At 42.6% G+C, this 25,863-nt stretch overlaps 1 pseudogene; it reads right to left on the bottom strand.

The window, feature by feature from the left end:
* Nucleotides 1-192: 192 nt before the first annotated feature.
* Nucleotides 193-9,589, bottom strand: LOC143864032 (putative pectinesterase/pectinesterase inhibitor 17; annotated as a pseudogene).
* Between the last annotated feature and the right edge of the window lie 16,274 nt (nt 9,590-25,863).

The following is a 25,863-nucleotide window of genomic DNA, read 5'->3' on the forward strand; positions in this document are numbered from 1 at the left end:
CGCGAACAAATTAGGATTGAGAAAGATGACAATTCTCTCTCTGACATTAACAGGACAGATGACAATTCTCTCTCTCTCTGACATTAACAGGCAATAAATTCACAAGCATATCCTCTACATACAATTACACTCATTCACTATAAAAAAATGAATAGAAAGCCACCGGAGTCTTGAAGAGAACAAAAACCCATCTCAAATGCATGGAGTGAAAGGAAAAGCGGTAGCCGGAATCCACGAATTCCACGACAAGAAGCCTCCCGCAGCGATTTTTGTTGGAAAATAATGGAGGGGATGTGTAGAATAGTGATGCTTCAAGGTGCGTCCTCGCTTCCGTAAGACGATTTTCACCCCCTCCAGTTGTGTGTGGGACCGCGAACTTGTCTCCAAGATACAATGAAGCTTGGTTCCAAACCAAATGCTTGATGACGTTTTGTACTAAACGGCACCAAACCCGAATCACCCTTGGATTTGTCAAATATTTGAGACCCAAGTGTTTGTTTCTGCAGAATAACAGAATACTTGAAATATTTAAGACTCGTCTCCAAGATACAATGAAGCTTGGTGCCAAACCAAATGCTTGATGATGTTTTGTACTAAATGGCACCAAACCCGAATCACCCTTGGATATCTTGATGATGTTTTGTACTAAACAGCACCAAACCCGCCTTGAATTTGTCAAATATTTGAGACTCAAGTGTTTGTTTCTGCAGAATAACAAAATACTTGAAATATACGAATCAAGTGTCTGTTTCAGCAGAATAACAGAATACATAAGATAAGTATTTTAAAACAGTAAACAGCAACTTTGTAGAGGATTTAAGAGAGTGTAAGAGTGTGAGAAATGTTACTGGAATCAGTAAATTTGGGTTTGCCAAAGTAGATATTTGAGACTCATCTCCAAGATACAATGAAACTTGGTTCCAAACCAAATGCTTGATAACGTTTTGTACTAAACGGCACCAAACCCGAATCACCCTTAGATTTCTTGATGACATTTTGTACTAAAACGGCACCAAACCCGAATCACCCTTGGATTTCTTGATGATGTTTTGTACTAAACGGCACCAAACCCGAATCACCCTTGAATTTGTCAAATATTTGAAACCCAAGTGCTTGTTTCTGCAAAATAACAGAATAGTTGAAATATTTGAGACCCAAGTGCTTGTTTCTGCAGAATAACTTGGGACCCAAGTGTTTGTTTTTAAAATAGTAAACAACAACTTCGTAGGGGATTTAAGAGAGTGTAAGAGTGTGAGAAATGTTACTGGAATCAGTAATTTTGGGTTTGCCAAAGTAGATTTCAAATCCTGTAATATGTGTGTAAAGCTATATATGCTTATCTCTTTCTTTCTCTACTTCCCATGTGGCACTTTTGTTTCACTGCAGTTCTACACTCTCTTGTAAAAAGCTACTTTTTTCAAAGAAAAGTTTTTCCTTTCCAAAGCACTTTCAGAAAATCTTTTAAAATACTATATTTTGACTAAAAAATTATGATTTTGAAAATCAAAATCAAACAAATTTTCCAGCTTCGGCCGCACTCATGATGACATGATTTCCAGCCCACTCCACTAGGCCGCCGGAAGCACCACCACCTACGTTCATGTATTCTCAATAGCAGAGAGTGCTTAAAGCAAAGTTCCCACTCCATTCTAGCCATCCCGCTGGATCAATCAAGCTATGTAGAGTTGTTTTCATGATAATTGTCTTCGAATACTTTTGACATAGCCGATCAAGATATGTCATGAAGGAGCCTTGCACCGGTAAAAAGCCCAATACGGCAGTAACATTTGAATTGTGAACAGAAATCCCGGTGTTCTCATTGGGGTCTGTTCGTCCTTGAGCCATCACCATGTTCATTTGGTTGCTCATTGGTCTCCTTACATTTATGTCGCACTTCTGAAGGACGCCGATTGCTTCCCCGAATATAAAATTGATGGCGCCATATATGTCCTTCTTTCTATAGAATTGGCGTTGTGAGTAGACATCCTGATAGCCCTTGAAGCTACATTTATAGAACACTAAGAGATCGGCGCCTGATCGAAGAGCGACGCTTGGTACTTCGGTGGTCCGGCTGTGTTCTGAAACATCATGTTGTGAACTATGAAGCCATCGCCGGTGACCGCTGAGAAGATATAAGATTATATGCAAATAAATTTTGAATATAAGATTATATTTCCCTCAGTCAATTCCTTCCAAATGTAACTTCAAATTCATTTGAATATAAGATGTTGGACAATTTCAAATAATTTAAATAGAAAAGTCAAAGATGCTTTTGGTTTGTGTTTAAAATTTGGAGGGAAGATTCAAATTAAAGTTCTCCCCCTCCTTCTTTGAAAAAACTAGAATCAATTGCATGAATGGGGACTTGAACCCAAGACCTTGATGTGTGTGTGAACATTATGCTCTCTAAACCAAGGCAAAACAAATAGTCCCACATAGGAGCTTGAGAGAATTTTTCTCATCCATATAAGATGGAGAGTTGGAGAAAGGCTTGAGCCTTCAAGGGGCTTTAGAATTTGTTGGGTCTTGGGCTTTTAGAAGAGCACAAGCCCATGTGTAAAAAACACACGCGCGCGCCTCGCCGTGGTCCGAGGTCCGGGTTTGGATTTGGGTTTGGGTTTAAATGAAAAGGTTATTTTATTGCAAAAAACCGTTTTAATTTTTACCATTTGGTTTTGATATGGACACACTTCCTTAATTGTAAAGAACCGTTTAAAATCTCATCGGTCACAAAAATGACTGTTGGGAGAAAAAACGTTACTGGCCTTTAAGGGTGTGTTTTAATGGTGGCTCTCCCCAACAGACACTTTCTGGACTATAAAAGGGGACGAGACAGATTGTTTTGAAGACAGAAAATTAGACAGACGTTTTTGCACTTTCTGTTCTGTTCTTCTTCCTCCTTCGTTCCGTTCATTCTGAGCACAGTTCCATTGGTGATTCTGGGTGGATCAGTCAGCGAGTGCACGTGGACTGGGGCCAATTTCGGCTGTTTTATCTTGGAGCGGCGGTTCTCAAATCCCGGTTGCACTGGTACGGGGCGGATACGAAGCCTTATACTTTTCAATCCGATTTCCAAAGGATTTTTCAACCAAACAGATAAGTTCTATTTTATTCCTTATTTCTAAACAGAAAGAGTTTTTTCATTTCAAGTTGCAGATTTTTTGGGTTCCAATAAACCATAGATCAGATCCATAATCTAAATATTATTTTCCAACAGTTTTAAGAATCGTATCCAAACAGATCTGATCTTATGGCTTCTGATAATCAAAACCCAATTTCTGTTCTTCCCATCTCTGCTGAGAATTCCAATCCAAATTCTGTCGTTCGAACACCTGTTGGGAACAGAATTCTCAATACTGTTCCTGATTTTTCAAAAATCGAACGACTAACTAGTTTGAATTACAAAAGGTGGAAACAACAGATCTTGTTTGCTTTGCAACAAATTGGTGTTGCTTTTGTCCTTACCCAACCAAAACCAAATGAAGAAACTGCTGATTGGGATAATGCAGATTATATCTGCAAAAATCATTTGTTGAATGGTTTGTCCAATGAACTTTATAATATCTATTATTCCTATGAGCATGCTGCTAATCTTTGGAATGCCATAGTAACTAAATATGAATTAGAGGATGCTGGAAATAGAAAATATGTGATAGGAAATTGATGGAGGAGATCAGGTCTATATGGGCAACTCACAGACCTCGAAAGTCATGGGCAAAGGCAAGGTCCTTCTGAAGTTAACTTCCGGAAAGATACTTGCATTGCAAGAAGTGTTGTATGTGCCGGATATACGGCGGAACCTGGTGTCTGGCGCGCTCCTCAACAAAAATGGACTAAAGCTCACTTTTGAAGCAGACAAGGCGATCCTTAGTAAAAGTAATGTATTTGTAGGAAAGGGCTATAATGCCAATGGTTTGTTTGTACTGAATGTACTTGAAATTATGAATGAAAAACCATCTTCTTCTGCATACATAGTTGAATCTTTTGATATATGGCATGGTAGACTAGGTCATAGAAGTGCACCTTATATTAAAAGACTTTACAACTTAGGTTTAATAAATGAAAAGATTGAACCTAGTAAAGAAAAATGTGAAATTTGTGTTGAAGCAAAATTCACTAAGAAACCTCACTTTATTGTTGAAAGAAAAACTGAATTATTAGAGCTAATTCATAGTGATCTAGCTGATTTTAGAAATCTTGAATCTAGAGGAGGTAAAAGGTACTATGTAACCTTTATAAATGACTACTCTAGGTACACTAAAGTATACCTTCTTAGATCTAAAGATGAGGCTGAAGAAGCCTTTATCAAATATAAAAATGAAGTGGAAAATCAGTTAGATAAAAGAATTAAAAGACTTAGAACAGATAGAGGAACAGAATACTCTATAACTAAGTTCTGTGATGATAATGGTATTATCTATGAAACCACAGCCCCATACCAACCTGAATCAAATGGTATAGCAGAACGGATGAACAGAACCTTAAAGGATATGTTCAATGCTATGTTAATAAGTTATGGTTTACCCTTAAACTTGTGGGGGGAAGCACTTCTGTCGGCATGTTATATATATAACAGGATACCTCCAAAGAAGAAGGGTCAAATACCATATGATTTATGGCATAACAAGATGCCTAGTTTATTTCACTTAAGAGTTTGGGGTTGCTTGACTAAGGTTGGAATACCTGAACCTAAGAAAAGAAAACTAGGACCTAAAACTTGTGACTGTGTATTCATAGGATATGCTTAAAATAGTACTGCCTATAGATTTCTGGTTTTGAAATCAGTTGAAAATATCCTAGAATATAACACTATTATTGAATCTAGGGATGTTGAGTTCTTTGAAGATCACTTCCCTATGAAGAAAGAAATTCCTAAAGAACCTAGTAATGTTTCAAGAAATCAAACTGAAACTGAAAAGGAATTGGACCTTGAGTTTCAAGAACTTAGAAGAAGTAAAAAACAAAGGAAAGAAACAAATCTAGGAGATGTGATGTTTACCTATCTAATAGATAGAGATCCTGTAACTTATATTGAAGCTGTAACTTCTCCAGATGCTGTATTATGGAAAACTGTACTAGACCTGACATTGCACTAGCAGTTGGAAAACTCAGTCAACACACACATAGACCAGGACATGAACACTGGCGGGCTTTGACTAGGTTGTTGAGGTATTTAAAAGGTACAATGAACTTTGGACTGCATTTTAGGGGGTTTCATGCTGTCTTAGAAGGCTATAGTGATGCGAATTGGATCTCTGATTCAAGAGATTCAGTGTCTACCAGTGGATATGTATTCACCCTTGGTGGTGGTGCGATTTCTTGAAAATCGGTTAAACAAACATGTAGTACAAGTTCCACTATGGAAGCAGAATTTATAGCCTTAGCCCTAGCAGGAGCTGAAGCTGAATGGCTCAGGAATTTTATGGCAGATGTGCCTTTATGGCCAAGGCCAGTTCCCTCGGTGTTTCTACACTGTGACTGCCAAGCTGCTTTAGCCAAGGCAAAAAATAAGACCTATAATGGTAAAAGAATGCATATTCGCCTGAGGCATAATTTGGTAAAGCAAAACTTGAGTGAGGGAACAATAGCACTCGACTTTGTAAGGTCGGAGAGGAATCTGACAGATTCTCTGACAAAGCCACAGATAAACAAGGTGGTTTATGAGGCATCACAAGGAATGGGGTTAAAGCTCGTGGCATGAACCATTAGTGATGGACACCCAACCAATGTGAAAGGAGATCCCTAGAATTTGGTTCAATGGGTACTAACAAGTCACCAGATGGTTTGTTAACACTATCACCCCCTACTCCTAGGTGCAAAATGTTGGAAGATAGTGTTCACTGCAAATGAGAAAGGATGAGTTATAGGCTCTTAATCAGTTCGTAACCTATATTGGGTGGTATGTTACTTGCAGTGCATACTTGATGACTGACCTAAGTGAATGTGGAAGTAAGGCCGCCTCCTATGAGAATTTAACGAGTAATTCTCTAGAACATTCATGAGAACCAAGAGAGGAACAAGGCCAAAATATTCCAAAACTGTGATTGAATCACCAAGGAATCGATGGTAGGATGTGGGTGACAGGTTACTCGGTTACACCAACGAGGAAAGGTTGAAGGAGTCTAACTCTACCCGTACTCGGTAACGTAATCTGTTTATCCTAAATATCGGTTGAAGTCCAAAAGACACAGGTATGAACCCGCTCTATTATTCTAATGTGCTCAGATACTTCCGTTTTCAAAACTGTAACTGTATTTTGAATCTTGTGGGGGATTGTTGGACACTTTTAAATAATTTAAATAGAAAAGTCAAAGATGCTTTTGGTTTGTGTTTAAAATTTGGAGGGAAGATTCAAATTAAAGTTCTCCCCCTCCTTTGAAAAAACTAGAATCAATTGCATGAATGGGGACTTGAACCCAAGACCTTGATGTGTGTGTGAACATTGTGCTCTCTAAACCAAGGCAAAACAAATAGTCCCACATAGGAGCTTGAGAGAATTTTTCTCATCCATATAAGATGGAGAGTTGGAGAAAGGCTTGAGCCTTCAAGGGGCTTTAGAATTTGTTGGGTCTTGGGCTTTTAGAAGAGCACAAGCCCATGTGTAAAAAACACGCGCGCCTCGCCTCGCCTCGCCTCGCCGGGCCGGGCCGTGGCCCGTGGTCCGAGGTCCGGGTTTGGGTTTGGGTTTAAATGAAAAGGTTATTTTATTGCAAAAAACCGTTTTAATTTTTACCCTTTGGTTTTGATATGGACACACCACCTTAATTGCAAAGAACCGTTTAAAATCTCAACGGTCACAAAAATGACTGTTGGGAGAAAAACGTTACTGGCCTTTAAGGGTGTGTTTTAATGGTGGCTCTCCCCAACAGACACTTTCTGGTCTATAAAAGGGGACGAGACAGATTGTTTTGAAGACAGAAAATTACACAGACGTTTTTGCACTTTATGTTATGTTCTTCTTCCTCCTTCGTTCCGTTCATTCTGAGCACAGTTCCATTGGTGATTATGGGTAGACCAGTCAGCGGGTGCACGTGGACTGGGGCCAATTTCGGCTGTTTTATCTTGGAGCGTCGGTTCGCAAATCCCGGTTGCACCGGTAGGGGGCGGATACGATTCTTAAGGAGAGTGACCAGTGGCACGATTCAGCCTTATACTTTTCAATCCGATTTCCAAAGGGTTTTTCAACCAAACAGATAAGTTCTATTTTATTTCTTATTTCCAAACAGAAAGAGTTTTTTCATTTCAAGTTGCAGATTTTTTGGGTTCCAATAAACCATAGATCAGATCCATAATCTAAATATTATTTTCCAACATAAGATTATATGCAAATAAATTTTAGAGGTATCCAAAGGGGCTATTAGTTATCTTTGATATGAGCACGAAACTTGAAGCCAGTTAACAAGATTAAAAAAAAACCGTAGGATTAGAGGTTCATTAACAAACTTACGCCGTTCTAAAAGTTGTGGAACCATCTTGAACATTCTTATTGCCTGTAACGACGGTAGCATCAATTCCATCCCCGATGAACATCAAATTCTTCATGGACTTTGTAATCTCAATGTTTTCGTTGTAAATGCCGGCTTTCACATAGATAGCAAATCTTTTTGTCCCACTCCCTAGCCATAGCCTCAGAAATGGTATTGTAATTTCCTGACCCGTCTTTCGCCACCAGAGTATCAGCTTGTATGGATGTGCTTGACAACTGAAGAAGTTTTCGATCAGTAGCCGAAACCCAATCCGGGAACTAAGTAGAAAGCAACCGTTGTCCCCCACCCGACTTACTAGACAAAGTGGTAGTTGACAAACCTGCTGCCTTGTTAATGTATAGCAAGTGAGTTGCTAAGCAATTTTGAGAAATTGCCCCCAATGCAAGGCAAGGAGATAATATCGAAAGACCAATTAAACTCCGCGACACGGTTTTCGCATGTTTTTTTTTGTTGGCAGTTGCGGCACGTAGCCATGTTTGAGTGTCATCGAAGCTATTTGGATTAATAGACCCAAGCGAGCGATTAAGAAGGCTAATGGTATCTTTGAAAAGCTCCACACAATCAGCCCATGCCACATTGGCTCACTCATCGAACGAGCTAGGGTCCATGGCCGAGACAAGCAAATGGGCTTCTTGGGCTCCATTCATGGTGGCTAGAAGAGCTAACCGGCGGAACCCGAATTGGGAATTATCTAGGGTTGATAGAGGATTAGTGGTAATAAGTGAATTACAAGGTTGATGGTTTAGGGTACGGGGTTTGGATACAAGATGATATCATGTCACCGTTCACCACCCTAATAACTAAAACAATGCAAATAGTCACAAAACACACAGGCTCACTTTTCAGCAGATTTTGCCTTCATTCATGAGGTGGCTGCTCTCACATGCAACAGCCCATCCACGAAATGCCTTTTGTGATGGATGCTAGTAACGCATGGGCGATGCAACAGATTGATGCTCTGATACCAAATAACGCAGGTGCGTACTAGCGGAAGCTTGTATTTGAAATATTCAACAGCAGGTGGTTGAATTGAGGTGACAAAAACAAGCAGCAGATGGCTTGTTGTAGAGATAGCAGCACATGACTCTTTCTCCAGCGAACAAATTTTGCCGCAAAGGCAACAACGGAAAGGCAACAAATTTTAATTCATAAAAGCTGTAAATAACTAATTACATTGAAGTCTATTTATAGACTTTTGAATAAGTAATCTTGATCATACTAAAACTTCTATCCTAATTTCAACTAAAACTAGAAAATAAAAGAAACTCATAAAACTTCTCCTCACCTTGGACGTTCAAGAGTGAATAGCCCAATTTAAAATCCTAAAATATCTCCTAAATCTTCTCTAATGTTTGTGCAACATATAAGACTCCAAAACAAAATCAAAATTCCTAAAAACTCTAGATATGGATGAGAAAGCTAATCTAGGACTCTTGAAACATGTGGATCAACATAGACCGTTGATTTCGTGATGTGCGAGATGCACCTGCATCAGCCCCCCTTTCTTGAAAAGAACTCGACCACGAGTTCGAATCAAGGATTATTTCGGCATTTGGAGTACCAATTGATTCAGTCAAATCCGTTCCGTGTTTTGCTCCAACTTCAAATTGGAGGCCTTTCCAACGAATTAGATACTTCCACCGGGCAATTACTCTAGCACGCTTCGACTGGCGGTGGGATTTGATTCGATTGAAAAGTAGGCCCTCGATGTAGTCTTCGAATTTTGGTGGCGAAGGCAGAAAGTAGCTTTGACTTTGATCAACATCAATGACTTTGAGCTCGCTTTCAATCGATTCGTGGTCATCTTCAAGCGATTCATCTATTTTTAGCGGATCTTCTTCTTTTTGAATTGTATCTTCCGCAAGGGAATCCTCAAGGTGTTCGTTTGGCGTCTGTGGATCTTCAATGACAATTGGAGAAACTGCTTCGCTTAAACTATGTTCCTCAACACGCCGGTCTAATCCATCAGTTCCTGCCTTGATTTGCTCTGTGAGTACATTGATATGAGCTTGAAGTCGTTCATCGTGAATCCGTTCTCGTTCTTCCATCTCAATTATAATTTTTAACATCTCGGCGATTAAATCCGCTCGTGATGGAGACATGGTGACGGCTCTTAATTTGCTAACCCAAGATTACAAGAAGATAGAATTCTTGTTTTCCTAGGCTCTGATACCAAATAACGCATGGGCCATGCAATGGATTGATGCTTTGATACCAAATTACGCATGGGCGTAGGGGTGTCAATGGATCCAGATGGTCCAATGGTTCTTTCGAATCCAAACTTTAATGAACAGGATCTAAACATATCAATATGATCCATGGGCCTATTTTGGATCATCAAATGTAGGCTCCGAAAATTTTTGGATTGGATATGGGCTTGCAACAGATTTCCATTGGATAGTCACAATCCGAACTGTTTTGCCAAAATACCCTCCAAATTTTCATAATGTTTATAATTCTTTGAAGGGTATTTTCGTCAAAACCTCTAATTAGTGAAGAGGAGTGTGATTTCACGACTCAAAAGTGACTTCTCGCCTCTCGGGCTTTAGTTTTTTTTTTTTTTTTGTAAGATTTCAAGAAGAGAGAGGAGAGGAGAAGAAGAAATTTCAAGCTCCTCCTCTGGCCACCGATCCCCTCCACCATCTCTCCCCATACGCCACTTCCACCACCTCTTCTTAGTCCTGGCCGCCACTCCATAATCACCTCAAAATCGCAGCACCACCATTATGCTAGTCTATTGAACATATATGCTGTCATGAATTTATACTATTAGTTCATCATTTTGTTATTACTGAATGTTGTTGTTATAGATCATATTCTTCGATAAGAGTTATACCTAATATTCTTTGATAATAATTATACATCATATTTGTGTATGTAATTTAGATTAATTTTATTGTTTACAAGCATTATTATACTCACAGATTAAACATAAATAAAATTTTAATTTATTTGAAGAAAATGCATATAGACACACTAAGAGTGGACTGGCATTCTAACTCTCTCTTTTTTTAAATAATTGTGTACTTAGCTTAGTGGGACATAATAGGACACTCCGATGGACGTTCCGAATTAAAATGGATCGTGATCGTGACGTGGAAAGTAGGATCCAATGAACAATCCGAATCCGATCCGACCGATAAGGATTTTGAATGGATCGTGACTGTGACATAGGTGGATCCGTTGATACCCTTACATGGGCGTATAGCGGAAGCTTGAATTTGAAATATTTAACCACAGGTGGTTGAATTGAGGCGGAGCAGATGGCTTGTTGTAGAGATAGCAACAGGTGGCTCTCTTTCTCCGGCGAACAAATTTCGCGGCAATGACAACAACGGAAAGGCAACAAATTTAATTCATAAAAGCTTGTAAATAATTTACAATGGTGGATATTTATAAAGCTTACTTTTTCCTATTATATAATATATATGTAAAACGGAATCCTGGACGACGTGGTTGCGCCACGTGGCAACCCTTCTATACCCCGTTTTTTCTCTCGTACTCACAAGTCGTATTGTACCGGTATTCTCACTCTCTTTATATCTCTGATAGACCATTTGAACAAGGACTCTTCTTCCATCTTTATCTCTAAAAAACTAACTAAATTAGGACTCCTTTCCAATCTTTATCTCTAAAAAACTAACTAAATTGGGACTCCTTTCCAAGTGTCAAACCCTATGGTCTCTCTCTAACCATCCGAACACGGACTCCTTTTCCATCTTTATCTCTAAAAAACTAACTAATTTGTTGCACATTTTTTAATATCAATAAGGTGGCCGTGAGAAAATTTCATAAGTTTATTCAGAAAATAGAACACTCAACCCATTCTATCTATTTTGAAACAAACTTCTCCATTGTGCACTCAATCTACTCTTTTCATTGTACTCTTGGACAGTAACAAAACATAATCAAAATTAACAAGTCTTTCTTACCTTACTGTTAGTATATTTTACTTTTTGTTCACCGACACGTGCATTGCACGGGTTCCCCACTAGTTCCTACTAAAACTCAAATTTCTCTCCACTTTGAACGTCCAATCCATAACAACTCCTATAATTTCTCTACTCTTCCTACAACTTGTAAGACTCTCCTAAACAAGGCACCTTTTGATTGGCCCAAATAAAGAAAAAGACTCCTAATAAAACTCTAGCTTAATCTAAATCCTATAAGATCTAAAAAAAAGCGTCTAGCTATATCTTTTAAAATCCTAGAGTATCTCTACAACTTCCTAAAACTTCTCTAAAAGAATTCGTCCATTCCAAGAGACTTTTGGCCGCTTAGAAATCCTACCAAAACTCACTCTACCTAATTTTTGCCAATAAAAAAAATTGCAAAATAAAATAAATTAAATTTAAACCCTTGATTACATAAGGGCCGTGGAACTCCTCAATAGTGCAAGATGCACCTGCATCAGCTAGCAAATCCCATATGTGTGTGTGGATAGATGATAGATATATAGTATATACAGCATCAAATGCCCTAAGAACTATTTGCGCAAACAGGACAATATACTCAACTTGCTTACTAGCGAATTAGTGATAGATTACAATAGAAAGAAAGACAGTGATCTACTCCTTACTGTGAGTGAGACACTGGCCTCATAATCAAATCTGAGAGATTGGTCAAACTCTCCTGCCTTTCAATGGATGAATAACACACACCTATCCGAAATCCATTGCATGTCTAAGATGCGTGGATGAATCCTGATGGGGTATGAAAAACAACAACGAATTAGCTGTCGACACGTGGCCCCAGAAGGGCCCACCACAAATCCAGCATTGGCCTAGGGGCAATCCGGTAATTACCTAAGAGTGGGTAAACCTAAACCCACAAAAGAGCCGACACTTGTCCTGGGGTAGGTAATCTAACCACCCCAAGTCTCCCTCTATAAAAGGCCTCTCAAGGCTCACAGCAAGGGGTAATAACTTCTAAGCTACCACTCCTAAATTTTTGGCTCTGCACTCCTGCTCATACTGACTGGAGTGTCGAAGGGCCCGTCCGGAGCAACGACTCTGGGTTGGTCTTCTGACCTCGTGTGCTCTTGTGCAGGACTCAGCTCCTTCACTTCGGCTCCTCGGGTCCTCCAGCTCAGCTCTTACATCACTGCCGTATTTGTTACCGATTTTAGGCCTGACAGATTGGCGCCATCCGTGGGACTCTAAACTAAAAGCTGTTCGAATCCCTTATACAAAATGGCAGGGCAGACGAGTGCTGGGGGTACCAACTGCACGAACTACCCGAGCTGTAGTACATCGCGGGGTTCGAAGTGACTGAATCGGCTCGTAGGTAGTAGCTCCCTTTGCAACAGCAGAGCAGAGCCCGGCTCATTCAGAACACCTCAATCCCACTCCCACTCCGGATTAAGTGCAAGCTCTCTTCCAACAGATGACTGCTCTTGTCGATCAATACCAACATCTGATCCAAGCACCTCCCCAGCATCCCCCAGAAGCCCCACGACCTGTACAGGAAAGGTCGAGTGCCCACAGGGGAGAGCCAGTGCGCCCTAGTGGAAACCGAACCCACCACTCCACAAGGCGAGTCCATCATTCCAGAACCAGGCAGGCACATACAGAGCCTCGCCACCGCCAGAGGTCACGATCTCGCTCCGCGCAGAAGCACCAAGCCGAGGAAGACCGAGCGCCGCGGGAAAAATCCCGGCATCATCGAAGGAGTCCGGAAAGTCACTCCGGCTCCGCCGCGAGCCCCTCAGTAGAGAAAAATAAGTCGTTGGGCCGAGCAGATTGGAGGGCTGACCCAATGTTACAGAGGATAGAAGAGATAGACCACTGTATAGAAGAGCTGGCAAAGGATCAAGGCCGACCCGCTGTGAAGACGTACTCGAGTAAACCTCCATTCACCGATAATGTTATGAACGCGCCAGCACCCAGAGGGTTCAAAATGCCAACGGTTCCGCAATATGACGAAACCACTGATCCTGTGGACCACCTGGAGACGTTCAGGACTATGATGCTCCTCCACGGCGCCTCTGACAGATTCCTCTGCAGAGCATTCCCGACCACACTGACGGGCGCGGCCCGAGACTGGTACACAAGGATCAAGCCAAACTCCATCAGCAACTTTGAAGACTTTGGGGATGATCTGGTCCGCCATTTCATAAGCAGCCGGAGGCCAAGGAAAACAACAGTATCCCTGATGGCCTTACGGCAGAAGGATAACGAACCTCTGAAAACATTCGTTAGCTGCTTCAATAGAGAGGCTCTCCAAGTGCCGAATTTGGATCCATCAGCAGCCATGAATATGCTCCTCGCAAGCTCCAAATCCAATGATTTCCGCCGATCAGTTGCTCGCCAGAACCCTCACTCATTGGTAGATCTGATGGCAGGGGCTGAGGAATATAAATCCGTGGAGGAGACTCTAGCGGCCTTAGACTCAAACCGGAGGAGAATCTCTGAAGAAAAGAACCCTACCAAGCAACGTAGGGATGATAAGGCCCCCAGAAGAGAGAGGTCCCCCCAGAGGAGGGAAGAAAACTTTACCCCTCTCAACACCTCCCGGAAACACATACTGGCCACAATCAGTGGAGAAGAATTCGTAAGGTGGCCGACCAGAATGATCTCCAAGGGAAATAAGAGAGACAAGTCGGAGTATTGTCGGTTCCACAGGGACCACGTGCACGACACAGACGAGTGCTGGCAGCTCAAGGAAGAAATCGAGTTGCTGATTGGTCGGGGATACTTGAAAAAGTATGTCAAAGATGACGGCCACATAAGAGAGCGTAAGGAGAAGAGTCTCCAGGGCCAGAGCCCTCGACGGTCACAGCCGCCCCCTGTGCGGGATCAATCTCCCCCGCCATCCAGTCCATGACCAGAGGCGCACCGATCCCAGCCAAAGGGGGTCATCAACACGATTATGGGCGGACCGGCCGCTGGGGGCACATCATCCGCCGCTCGAAAAGCCTACGCACACCGAGTCAATGCCGTGCACACGTGCGGCAAAAAGATGAAGACGGAGAACGAAATCGCCTTTTCAGATGCAGATCTCGACAACTTGATACTACCTCACGACGACGCACTGGTCATAACCATGTCGTCGCAAACTGGGAGCTGAAGAAAATTCTTGTCGACAACGGAAGTTCAGCCGATATCCTATACTATCATGCTTTTAAACAAATGATGATAGGAGACGACCGGTTGAGGCCAGCAAACTCCAACCTGTTCGGTTTCTCGGGAGAGATCGTGAAAGTAGAAGGGCAGATTGAACTCCCAGTCCTCGTTGGGGAGCCGCCCTGTCCAGCCTTCGCGATGGTCAACTTCTTGGTAGTGAGGGCCACCTCGATATACAACGCTATCTTGGGCCGACCCGGGCAGAACCTCACCCGCGCCGTAGCCTCAGCATATCACCAGAAGATGAAGTTTATAACACCAAATGGCGTGGGTGAGGTCAGAGGAGATCAACCACAGTCCAGGGAGTGCTATGCCATGGCACTCAAATGCAAAAATGCATCAGAATCGTTGCCGATTGAGCTACTTGATCTGAGAGACGAAGCCCAGGTGACTGAACTCGCCGAAGACCTCAGAAAATACTATCAATAGCCTGTTGCCCGACACAAAAGCGGATGCCATTGTAGTTACGCTTGTGTGGATAATGAAAAAAGGCTACTGCTTCTTTGCAAAGTTTCGAGTTCCTCAGATCATGCCGCTCCTTGGTTCGCCCCGGCTCGTCTCCACAAAGACCGGGAGCGCACTCCTGGTTGGGAACGGGCCCGCGCACAAAAACCAAACCATCTCGGTAACCCAGTTCACTAAAACTTGGGTACTCGGTGCTTGGTTCGCCCCGGCTCGTCTCCACAAAGACCGGGAGTGCACTCCTAGTCGGGAACGGGCCCGCGTACAAAAACCAAACCATCTCAAAAACCCGGTTCACTAAAACTTGGGTACTCGCTGCTTGGTTCGCCCCGGCTCATCTCCACAAAGACCGGGAGCGCACTCCTGGTTGGGAACGGGTCCGCGCACAAAAACCAAACCATCTTAGAAACCCAGTTCATTAAAACTTGGGTACTCACTGCTTGGTTCGCCCCGGCTCGTCTCCACAAAGACCGGGAGCGCTCTCCTAGTCGGGAACAGGCCCCCGCACAAAAACCAAACCATCTTAGAAACCCAGTTCACTAAACACTTGGGTACTCGCTGCTTGGTTCGCCCCGGCTCGTCTCCACAAAGACCGGGAGCACACTCCTGGTCGGGAATGGGCCCGCGTAAAAAACCAAACCATCTCAGAAACCCAGTTTACTAAAACTTGGGTAATCGCTGCTTGGTTCGCCCCGGCTCGTCTCCACAAAGACTGGGAGCGCACTCCTGGTCGGGAACGGGCCCACGCACAAAAACCAAACCTGCTTAGAAACCCAGTTCACTAAAACTTGGGTACTCGCTGCTTGGTTCACCCCAGCCCGTCTCCGCAAAGACCGAGAGCGCACTCCTGGTCAGGAAAGGGCCCGGGTACTCACTGCTTGGTTCACCCTGGTTCGTCTCTACAAAGACCGGGGTCAAGAAAAACTTGGATGCCTGCTCGAAGTACCATTCTGCTCGGAAACGAACTGTTTTACAAGTATTACTGGCCCACAAGGTTGAGTTAATCAATAATTAGCCAAAGGCAGACATGAGCGGAAATAGTGGACGGCGAAATGTAACTTCTATTCATAAAAGAGTAGGGCCTCCGCAGGCCATTACAAAAGGTAGGGCCTCCAAGGGCCATTACAAAATGAATACAGTGAACTGCCAAAAAGGAAAAATGAGCAGCTCAAGGCACCCCATGGCCACCCTAATACGAAGGACCCCCCGCCGTGGCATCCTGCCCGTCCTCGTCCTGACCCGCCGGCGGGTCAGGAAGGACAAGGCCTGTGAGAACGACATTCGGGTTGGATCCCTTCACCTGCTCGAGGCAATCAATGAACCCCAGCTTGTACGACTCTGTGGACAAGCTAATTAGCTTGTCCTCCTTTTTCTGCACTGCGTCTGCCATGGCCGCTATCTGCCTCTCCCGGGCTCTCCCTCTCTGCGATTCGATGGTGTCAGTGGCCTTCTGCAACTGGGCGGCATTCTCGGACTTGAGTCTTTTTATCTCGTCGTCCCTCTCGTTAATGGACCTATTGAGCTCGACCGCCTCCTAGATCAACTTGTCGTTCTCCTCCTCAGACCTGGTGATTGCGGAAGAGAACTTCCAACTCTTCTCGTGGAAGTCATGATAATACACGCCGATTTGGTAGAGTGAGGAGAAAATGGCCTCATCGGCCGCATCCGGTGGCTCGTTAAGAACCTGGAGCTGATCCTGGTTCAGTTGGCCTTTGGTGATTATCTACCTGGCAACACGGCTGTCACCAAGGCCGGTGTTGCTCTTCTGAACGGCCCAGTTGGGCCGGAAAACGTTGTCCCCGGACCTCACGGGGGTGGGATGGACTCCGGTAGATCCGTCCCCTGGCTTGGGTGTTCCCGCTCCCCGCCCGTATGGGCCGACGAGCCTCACTGTTGGCTTGCCCTTGGGTGGCGGTGCTTCCTTAGATGGTGCAGGACTGGAGATCTCGGGGGCTTTCCTTTTTTGGCCCTGCTGGCCTTGGCCCCTGACGAAGGTCCCTTGCCTCACCTTCTCCAGCTGAGACTGCGACTGCATTTCTGAAATTCAAACAGCATGAACAGAAGCCTATCAGGGAAAAGGAAGAAAAAAGAAGACTCAAAAGCAAAACTAGCCACATACGTGCTGGGGTCGCTGTACTGATGCCGAGAGCGACCAAAACCTCCTCCTTAGAGAAGTCCGCATAGTGAATGTGGCCCTCCCAGCGTAACTCCTCACAAACTAGGGCGAACGTTCTCACATCCTCGCCCTCCAAGAGCGGCTTGCGGCTCAGCGCAAGTGTATCTGGGATGTCTCACTTTAAAGGAACCGGCCAGGGCTCAGTGTGCTCGCCGTCCTCGACGTAGAAGAACCGGTTCTTCCATAGATGTATGGAGGAGGGAATGCCGGTAATCATCTTCACCTCAGGGCATTGGCTGATGTAAATCCAACCTCCGTCCTTATGCCTCTTCAGGTGCACACACATCTGAAACAGTGGTACGGACAAGGTCCTTTGGAGCCGGCCCTGGACGAGGTATATGAAACCAATAAGCGTCCTCCACGAGTTCGGCACAACCTGGGCCGGGGCCAGGCCGTAGTATCGAAGGACCGTGATAAAGAAAGGGTGCAAAGGGAACCTGAGTCCGGCTCTTAGCGACTCGTCGTATATACAGACGTCGGTGCTGTCGTTGCAAGCCCTATCTCCCTCCATCGCAGCCCTCAGCCTGAACCTTTGGGAAACACAATATCTATCCCTAATGTCCCCTAGTCTGGACTCATCAAGGATACTCTCCTCGTAAAGAGCCTGGGTGTTATATTTGGGATCGGCATCCATCCGAGCCCTGGCAGTAACCTCGACGGCCCGACCCGGTAGGAATGTGGTGGACGCCTCGGCGGCATCGCTACCCGCACTCATTTCTGTCCGGAAGTAACTATCCGTTGGGCGTGGGGTGTTATTCAGATCCAAAATTACCTCGTCCCCACTATCTATGACCTCTACACTAACATCAGGACTCGCCATATAGGGGCCGGGAGTCCTAGTCAGATTAACTTGGGTCCTCTCCGACGAACTAGAGTCTGAACTACTAGAAGATGTGGACTCCCCTGAAGAGGACCTAGAACCGGACTCAGAACTCGAAGCACTACTGGACATCGATGACACTGAGAGAAATCAAATATGTACGATCTGAAAAGAAGATTACCGGCCTGAGGAGGATAGCTCTTAAGCTTGCGGATGACAACGACCACGGGCTAGCAGAGCCGAACAGGCAGAGAAGGCAGAGCGAAAAGTGAAAATGAAAGGTGAAACCTCATTTTATAGCCTTGAGACTGAAGGCGGTCCGCATTCGTGAACCGGATGGTGCCACGTGTCCCTCATTAATGAAGGGCACACACTCCGAAGCAACAGCGCTAATAAATGCGGGTGTGGAGAAATCTCCAAGTGACTGTGCCCGTCCCAAAAATCACTCCAGCCCAAGCTGGACAGGATATGACGCGTCTGCAAGACGACAAAAATCAGTCCAGCCCAAGCCGGACAGGATATGATGCGTCCGCAAGACGACAATTTGGGCCGGACAGGATATGACGCATCCGCAAAACGACAAAAATCAGTCCGGCCCAAGCCGGACAGGATATGACGCGTCCGCAAAATGATAAAAATCAGTCTGGCCCAAGCCGGACAGAATATGACGTGTCCGCTAGACGACAAAAATCAGTCCGGCCCAAGCCGAACAGGACTTGGCCGGACAGATTCCCCAGGCTGGACAGATTTCCCAGGCCAGATAGACGGCTTAGCCGGACAGATTTTCCGGACAGATTCCCCAGGCCGGACAGACGGCTTAGCCAAACAGATTTCCCAGGCAGGACAGACGGCTTAGCCGGACAGATTTTCCGGACAGATTTCCCAAGCCGGACAGGCGGATTAGCCGGACAGATTTTCCAGACAGATTCCCCAGGCCGGACAGACGGCTTAGCCGAATAGATTTTCCGGGCCGGACTGACGGCTTGGCCGGACAGATTTTACACCTCAATTCCTGGTCAGTCCTAGCCGGATCTCTTACTTCATTTCATCAAGCTGTCCCGAACATCGGCTCGTTCTACCGTTCAGGAATATAACTCATCGCACTTCCTCAAATCACTACAATGACTTGGAGAACTGGGGGGCAACTGATGGGGTATGAAAAACAACAACTAATTAGCTGTCGACACGTGGCCCCAGAAGGGCCCACCACAAATCCAGCATCGGCCTAGGGGCAATCCGGTAATTACCTAAGAGTGGGTAAACCTAAACCCACAAAAGAACCGACACCTGTCTTGGGGTAGGTAATCCAACCACCCCAGGTCTCCCTCTATAAAAGGCCTCTCATGGCTCAAAGCAAGGGGTAATAACTTCTAAGCTACCACTCCTAAATTTTTGGCTCTGCACTCCTGCTCATACTGACTTGAGTGTCGAAGGGTCCGTCCGGAGCAACGACTCCGGGTTGGTCTTCTGACCTCGTGTGCTCTTGTGCAGGACTCAGCTCCTTCACTTCGGCTCCTCGGGCCATCCAACTCAGCTCTTACGTCACTGCCGTATCTGTTACCGATTTTAGGCCTAACAAATCTCATAGTACAAATAGGATCCATGTCATTTGAGCATCTTGTCTCAACTCTCAAGAGAAGTCCCCTTCAAAAAAGCAATCTCTAAATCGACTTGCAATTATGCCAGAACTAAAGGACCAAAATATTTAACATCTGTAATTTGTCTGTTCAAATATGATTTTGGACGTTGACCTATGCCTATTCGAATCGTTGAACTTTCGTTTTGGCAGCTGATATTCCCAACTCCTAGTTTTTATAAACACACCCTTCTTCCATATCTTGAAGTTTATTAAATAAAGACGGGTGTATCTTCAAAGTTCAAAATAAAGAACAAGGGTACTTATCAGAACAAGATGGTACCACTATCAATTACATTTGCTCTGATTGGCTAGGATGACTTATTAGTCTTGATGATCTGACATGGAGGTAGGGCCCAATACTCTGAGACCCGTATCTGGTGATCATCCATCTTATTTGTAGGGGGACTGATATCCGACTATAATTTGATAATAGCACCATATTTACAAATATTAGCATTGGGTATATATGTCTAGGGAGGTCTATATCTCGGGAGATTTTAAATTTTTTTGGTTACCTATCTTACATGGAGAAAAAAATGGAAAAGAAAAAAAAAGAACATTTAAAACTATATAAGGATCATATAATTTAAGAAAAAATATAAAATAAAAACTATAGTAATAAATATCAGTATATTTTTTAAAATACCGAGATGATTTCTTGATTTTGTCCTTTGATCAAAATGTGACGATAAAATCATTTTATTTGGAAAATGTGGGATATTTATGAATATAGTGTTGGAAAATTTGTTGAGGGTACTGTTGATGATAAATGTTTTATAAAAAGCGTTTGGGAAAAAGAAAATGTTTTCTTGGAAAGATTTGCTTTTACAAAAGGATGTAGAAGTGTAGTTGAAAAGATAGTCCCGTACCGGATGAGAGAAAAGAAAGAGAAGGGCTTATAAAGCACTACACATTTCTATTACTTATTTGATTGCACATTGGGTTGAACCCATGGTTGGACCCGCGGGACGGTGCAACGCACCGTTCGCACACGCGCACGCGCGCGCGGGGCGTGGGCAATGGGCTATAGGGCGCATAGTGGCGCTTTATTGGCGCTTTTTTAGGCGCACTTTGCGAGGAGCGATTGAAGCCTTTAATTTTTTAAGATTTGATCTGCACCGTTGGATCAAGATGAAGGTGGACCGGTTGGATGGGTGTGGGCCAAATGGTTCGTAGGCCCATCAAGCCAACCGGTTGGGTTGGGCTTCGGTTCGGGCCTAACGGTTGGCCCAACGGGCCCATAACTCCAACGGTCAAAGAGTGTGATCAAATGGGTTATGTCCCTTCCCCCAACGGTCATGTGCCAAGGGGGTGCGATCCACACCATAGATGGTTGATCTAACGATGACTGGGTTGGAGAGAGGTTTTACTCAAACCAACAGTCACATCTAGGATCGGTCAGGACCGTTCACTATCAATGGGTGCGATCTAACGGTCAGATTTCAAACATTCTGGAAAGGTGCCCTGTAGAGGTGTTTTTCACATTGGAAAAACACCAGGTGGTCTACAAATTGTGCAAAATTCAGTCATTTCAATACAGAAATCGAATTGGCAATTCTGACAGACTTTACACTCTCTTCTACACTCCTACAAAAATCCCCAAGTATTTCTGCATACTGTTTTTCTTTTGTTTACTGTTCTAGATACTGTTTTTCTGCAGAAACAGAATCTAGAGATTTCTCTAAGGCTTGAAATTTCGGAAGGGTATTTCGGGTTTGATTCCGCTAGTGCTACGCGTCATCAAACATTAGTAGGGCTTCCCTACTAGGCTTCATTGTATCTTGGAGGCAATTCGCGGATCCCCTTTGCACACTACTAGTGGGGGCGAATCTTGTCTTAAGGAAAGTGATATCACGCCTTGAAGCAACAAGTTTCTGTTTTCTATCATCAACAGTACCCTCAACAAATTCACTAACATATAGATGGTACTAATAACTAGAGAAGTATAGATTGTTTCGTTGAGAAGTCATTTTTGGGTAACATATCAACTATATGAAAAGGGGAAATTATGCTTTCGGCAGGATTGATGGCATACATTTCATGTGGATACTAAAGATTGTTTAGTTGAGATGTCATTATGAGCGTCTCTTTTAGCGTTAGTTAACTAATATGATACTAGGAAACGGTACAAACATATGCATAGGATACAAATCACATAAATAGGAATCCCACATATGGCTAGAGTCGTGTTATCGTTTCATACCTATCTCAATTATATAAGAGGGGATTTGCTAGGTAATTTTGCATAAAGATATTTCACGGCCTACTATTTCAAGAGAGAACAGCCACCTCGGATGAATTACATGAATAAGACAAAATCTGCTAGGAGGTGGCTATTCTATCCTGCAAAAGTGAGGTACAAGATGGCTTTCTGCCAAATTACCAACAAATCCCATCCACATAAGGGAAAGAAGGGTATATGTAAATAAATAAGATGCATACTGCATTTACATACACTTGTATTTCTTATAATATATACCATTTCGGGCATGTGTCTGTAGACAACCCATTTTGACCGGACCCAAGTTCGTGTTGATTGTGCAAAACCCCATCCAATGAGTGAGTGGGTACCCCAAATTTAACCCAGCGTAGATTAGGGTCCCGTTCAGATCCTCACAAAATTTTGTCAAGATCTGAGCTCATTCACCTAGCCAGCAAACCTAGAGAGTGAGCGCAATGCAGACCAAAAGGGGGTGAATTAATCAAGGTAGGGGCTGTCCAATTGAAGTGGGAGGGTTGGGATATCATGTATGTATAAAGAAAAAGGGGAGTGAATCAGCCTATTCAAAGCCGAACCAAGTTCGCGCGCTCATCAACGTTTTAGCGCGCTCATCAATTTGGGGTGCCAATGGTGGTGGCCCTATTTGTATATAAAAGCTATCATCGAAAAAATGAGTAGAGGATTTTTTCATTTTTTGCTAGAAATTTTAGAGAGATAGAGAGTGAGAAATTAGAGAGAGAAAGCAGATCTCGCGTCTCAAACTCTTCTTCTCCAACCTATCTCCGGCCAACCCGAACCAAATCCGATCATTTTCTTCATCAATCACCCCTATTACTACCATCTCAACCGCCCTCTTCCTTACAGCCATATCCACCATTTCTCCTCCATTAAACCCACTTGTGTTTTTCCTCATTTTCATCACAGATCCAATCCCAACCTCATCATCATCTCTTATGTTGTAACCCTCATCAAAATCCCTTCAATTCCTTTCAGCCACTTCCATCGTCAACCACTGATTCTTTCGAGATTTTTTTTATTCAGATCTGTGCTTCATTTTCGTAAACCTTACACTAAGGTTTTGAAATCTTAGATCTAAAAATTCATAGCTCGGATTTAGTTTTTCTTAGCTAAGATCTGGATATCTTAACCTAGAATCCGAGGGGAGGAGAACATAGTTATTTCAAATCTGTGAAGAGTCCAGAAAAGAGCAGGTTCAAAGAAAGGGAATTAGATCTGAGAATGGAATAAAAACTCTGAGAGAGAGAGAGAGAGAGAGAGAGAGAGAGAGAGAGAGAGAGAAATTCTTTAAAACCCTAACTCCTAGCCTTCTTCTTCTCCGATCTTCCTACCGGAGCTTCGACCTAGTTCCGATTGGCCATTTCCTCAAATTCTAATCAAGATCCGACTGGCGATCTTCTTCGAGCTACCTTGTTTGATCTTTGCAACCACAAGCTCCAGATCTGAAGGATTTCTATCAAAATTGAGCAATATTCTTCAATCACGAAGAGAAGGACATAAGATCGGAATAAAATTTCAAGAAGAAAAGGTGAGGAAATAAGCTTTGGCTTTAAACCTGCATCATCTGTAAAGCAAATTCTTACATCAAGTACTTTTTCTTTTCGTATATACTCTTTATTCAATTTGCATGTGAAATCGACTTTAGATTGATGATATTTTCTTAAGTGAATATTCATAAGGCTCTTGTTTTTCTAAATTTTTTTTTTTTGTATCGATCAGTTGATTGCTATGCTATATGAGATGGATCTTGTGAAAAGAGAGCTTGATTCGACAGTTTAATGTTCTAATTTTGCATTTTGTAGTTTTCTTGTGAAAAAAGTCTTGTTAATAGCTTGTTGTTTGATCCTTGAATCATATGCTGTGGTGCGAGATTTTGATTTGGTTTCAGAATATTGTTGTGTCATTTTTCCCTTTGAGAATCAGTGAAATCAAGTATTAAAATGAAGGTGATAGCCTCTTCTTTGTTAAGATACAATAATGCTCATATTAGCTTTTCATCTCGTTATTGAGACCTGATTAAATGCTTTGAGAATAATCAAAATATGAAGGAGAGTTGATATCATTGAATGATTTAATTAGACCAAATGGATTTTGTTTTCTTAGTGTGAGCCCTGTGTTTGTAATAGTTCTAATGCGTTTGCAGATGTATATATTTGTGCAAGGCCAACAGGCCTCTTACATTATTGTTGTGCTTTACATAGATAGATATTCTAACCCATTTAGAAAGTGGATTTGGTTCTCCTATTTTTGTTAGTGATGATTTTCTTTGACAGTGTCAATGTTTGTGCTATAATCTACTAATACGAAGGTTATAATGTTCTAATTGTTTCCCAGGTTGTTTGTGGTTATACTCTTCTCTTAATCCGTTTGGGGAAAAACTATTATGACACTTGATTATTCTTTGAAATAATCTAGAGGGCAAGCAGAGTTTTATGTCTCTAGTGAAAATAATGGTGTCATGTCAATACTATTATGCTCAGTTGAAGCATAGTTGATGTTTGGCACCTGTGCTAGAAGGCTTTGCTGCCTCGTCAATGCTATTCATTGAAATTTGAGATGAAGTATGAGTTACCTGTGATTATCCTTTTAATATCTCAATTGGTCTTTTGTGTTTCTAACTGAATTTTTAAGATTTACGATATCTTTCAATTGTTACGTTAGAAATGAAAGATAAGAGGGTCTGAGGGTCTAATATGGATGCCAAAATAATGATAATATCCATGAGTATTTTGAGTTTATTTCTGTTCCATGAGCAATATCAACTGATTATTATCATAATAGCTTGGCAGCTTCTAGTTTGGTAACCCACAAGAATTCAAGGCTTGAGATAGGTCATGGGTATTTGGTAGGAGCAGAGCTAACAATGTGCCACCTCTGGTTCTTTTCATTTTTCTTTTTTTTTATGTTGCACATTCAGATATGATTTGTTATTCAGTAACTTATGCTGTATCAGTTTATGGACAAAATATAAGGGTTTTAACTTTTACAGTCCTCTTATTCTAAGCTTAAAGTATTCTTCAAGTCTGGATGTAGAGGCTAAATGTCTTTTTTTTTGGTTGAGCTCATTGATTTTATTCACTTTGATAATTGCATTATTTATTTCATTGATTACTCGTATTTTGATGTTTGCAAAGGGTTTGATCAATTTTCCTTGAAAAATAGTATACTTATAACATGGTAGCTGCAATATTTTCTTTTTACATTAGAATAAGGGAAGTTGGGGTTTGAAGAAGATAGAAAAGGGCTGAAATGTGAAAATGTGAATTGGGTAAGGCTATATCTATTTGATGAGAGTTGGAAAGTTAACCAAAGGAGATTCCCAAATTAAAGGAAGCATTCAAATTAAAGGTCCTCATTAACAATGGAGCTTTGGTTAACGGCTAAAGAAGAGCTGGATGGTGGTCATATTTTGAAAAGGAAATTCTTTAAGTTAGGTGATAAGGAAACTATGAAAAGAGTAAAAAAATGGACAGCACCACCCTTTAATATTTTGCCAGTAGGTTTAGTTTCTTTTGAGAAGGCATACCAAACGCAATTTGTATGGAGCTTCTTTGTGATCTTTGGTTTCAGTTTGAGATAGAGGTTGATGAAGTAGAATAGAGAAGTTTAAAAAAACTACCAACAAAGGGAAGGGTATTGTGAAGGTGCCATTCGACAGAATATTAGAGATGGATAGTAAAGCTCAGAAATATTTTAGGGAATGATCTAATATTTCAAATAGAATTGATTGAAGGGCCCACAGATACTGGGCAATTGAATCTTGTAAAGGTTCTTCTGTGGATGAAATTTATGGCCGCAAGAAAATTCACATAAAATGAGAATCATAATGTGAAGTCACATGGGATCAGTAAATTGCAGGATAGGTTCACAGATGTGCTTCGACATCCTTACAATAGTTGTTTCAGCAGAGGGAGTT

This window comes from Tasmannia lanceolata, unplaced genomic scaffold, assembly GCF_043159265.1.
Source record: "Tasmannia lanceolata isolate RefF3 unplaced genomic scaffold, GAP_Taslan_0.1 ptg000044l, whole genome shotgun sequence".
Lineage (NCBI taxonomy): Eukaryota > Viridiplantae > Streptophyta > Magnoliopsida > Canellales > Winteraceae > Tasmannia > Tasmannia lanceolata.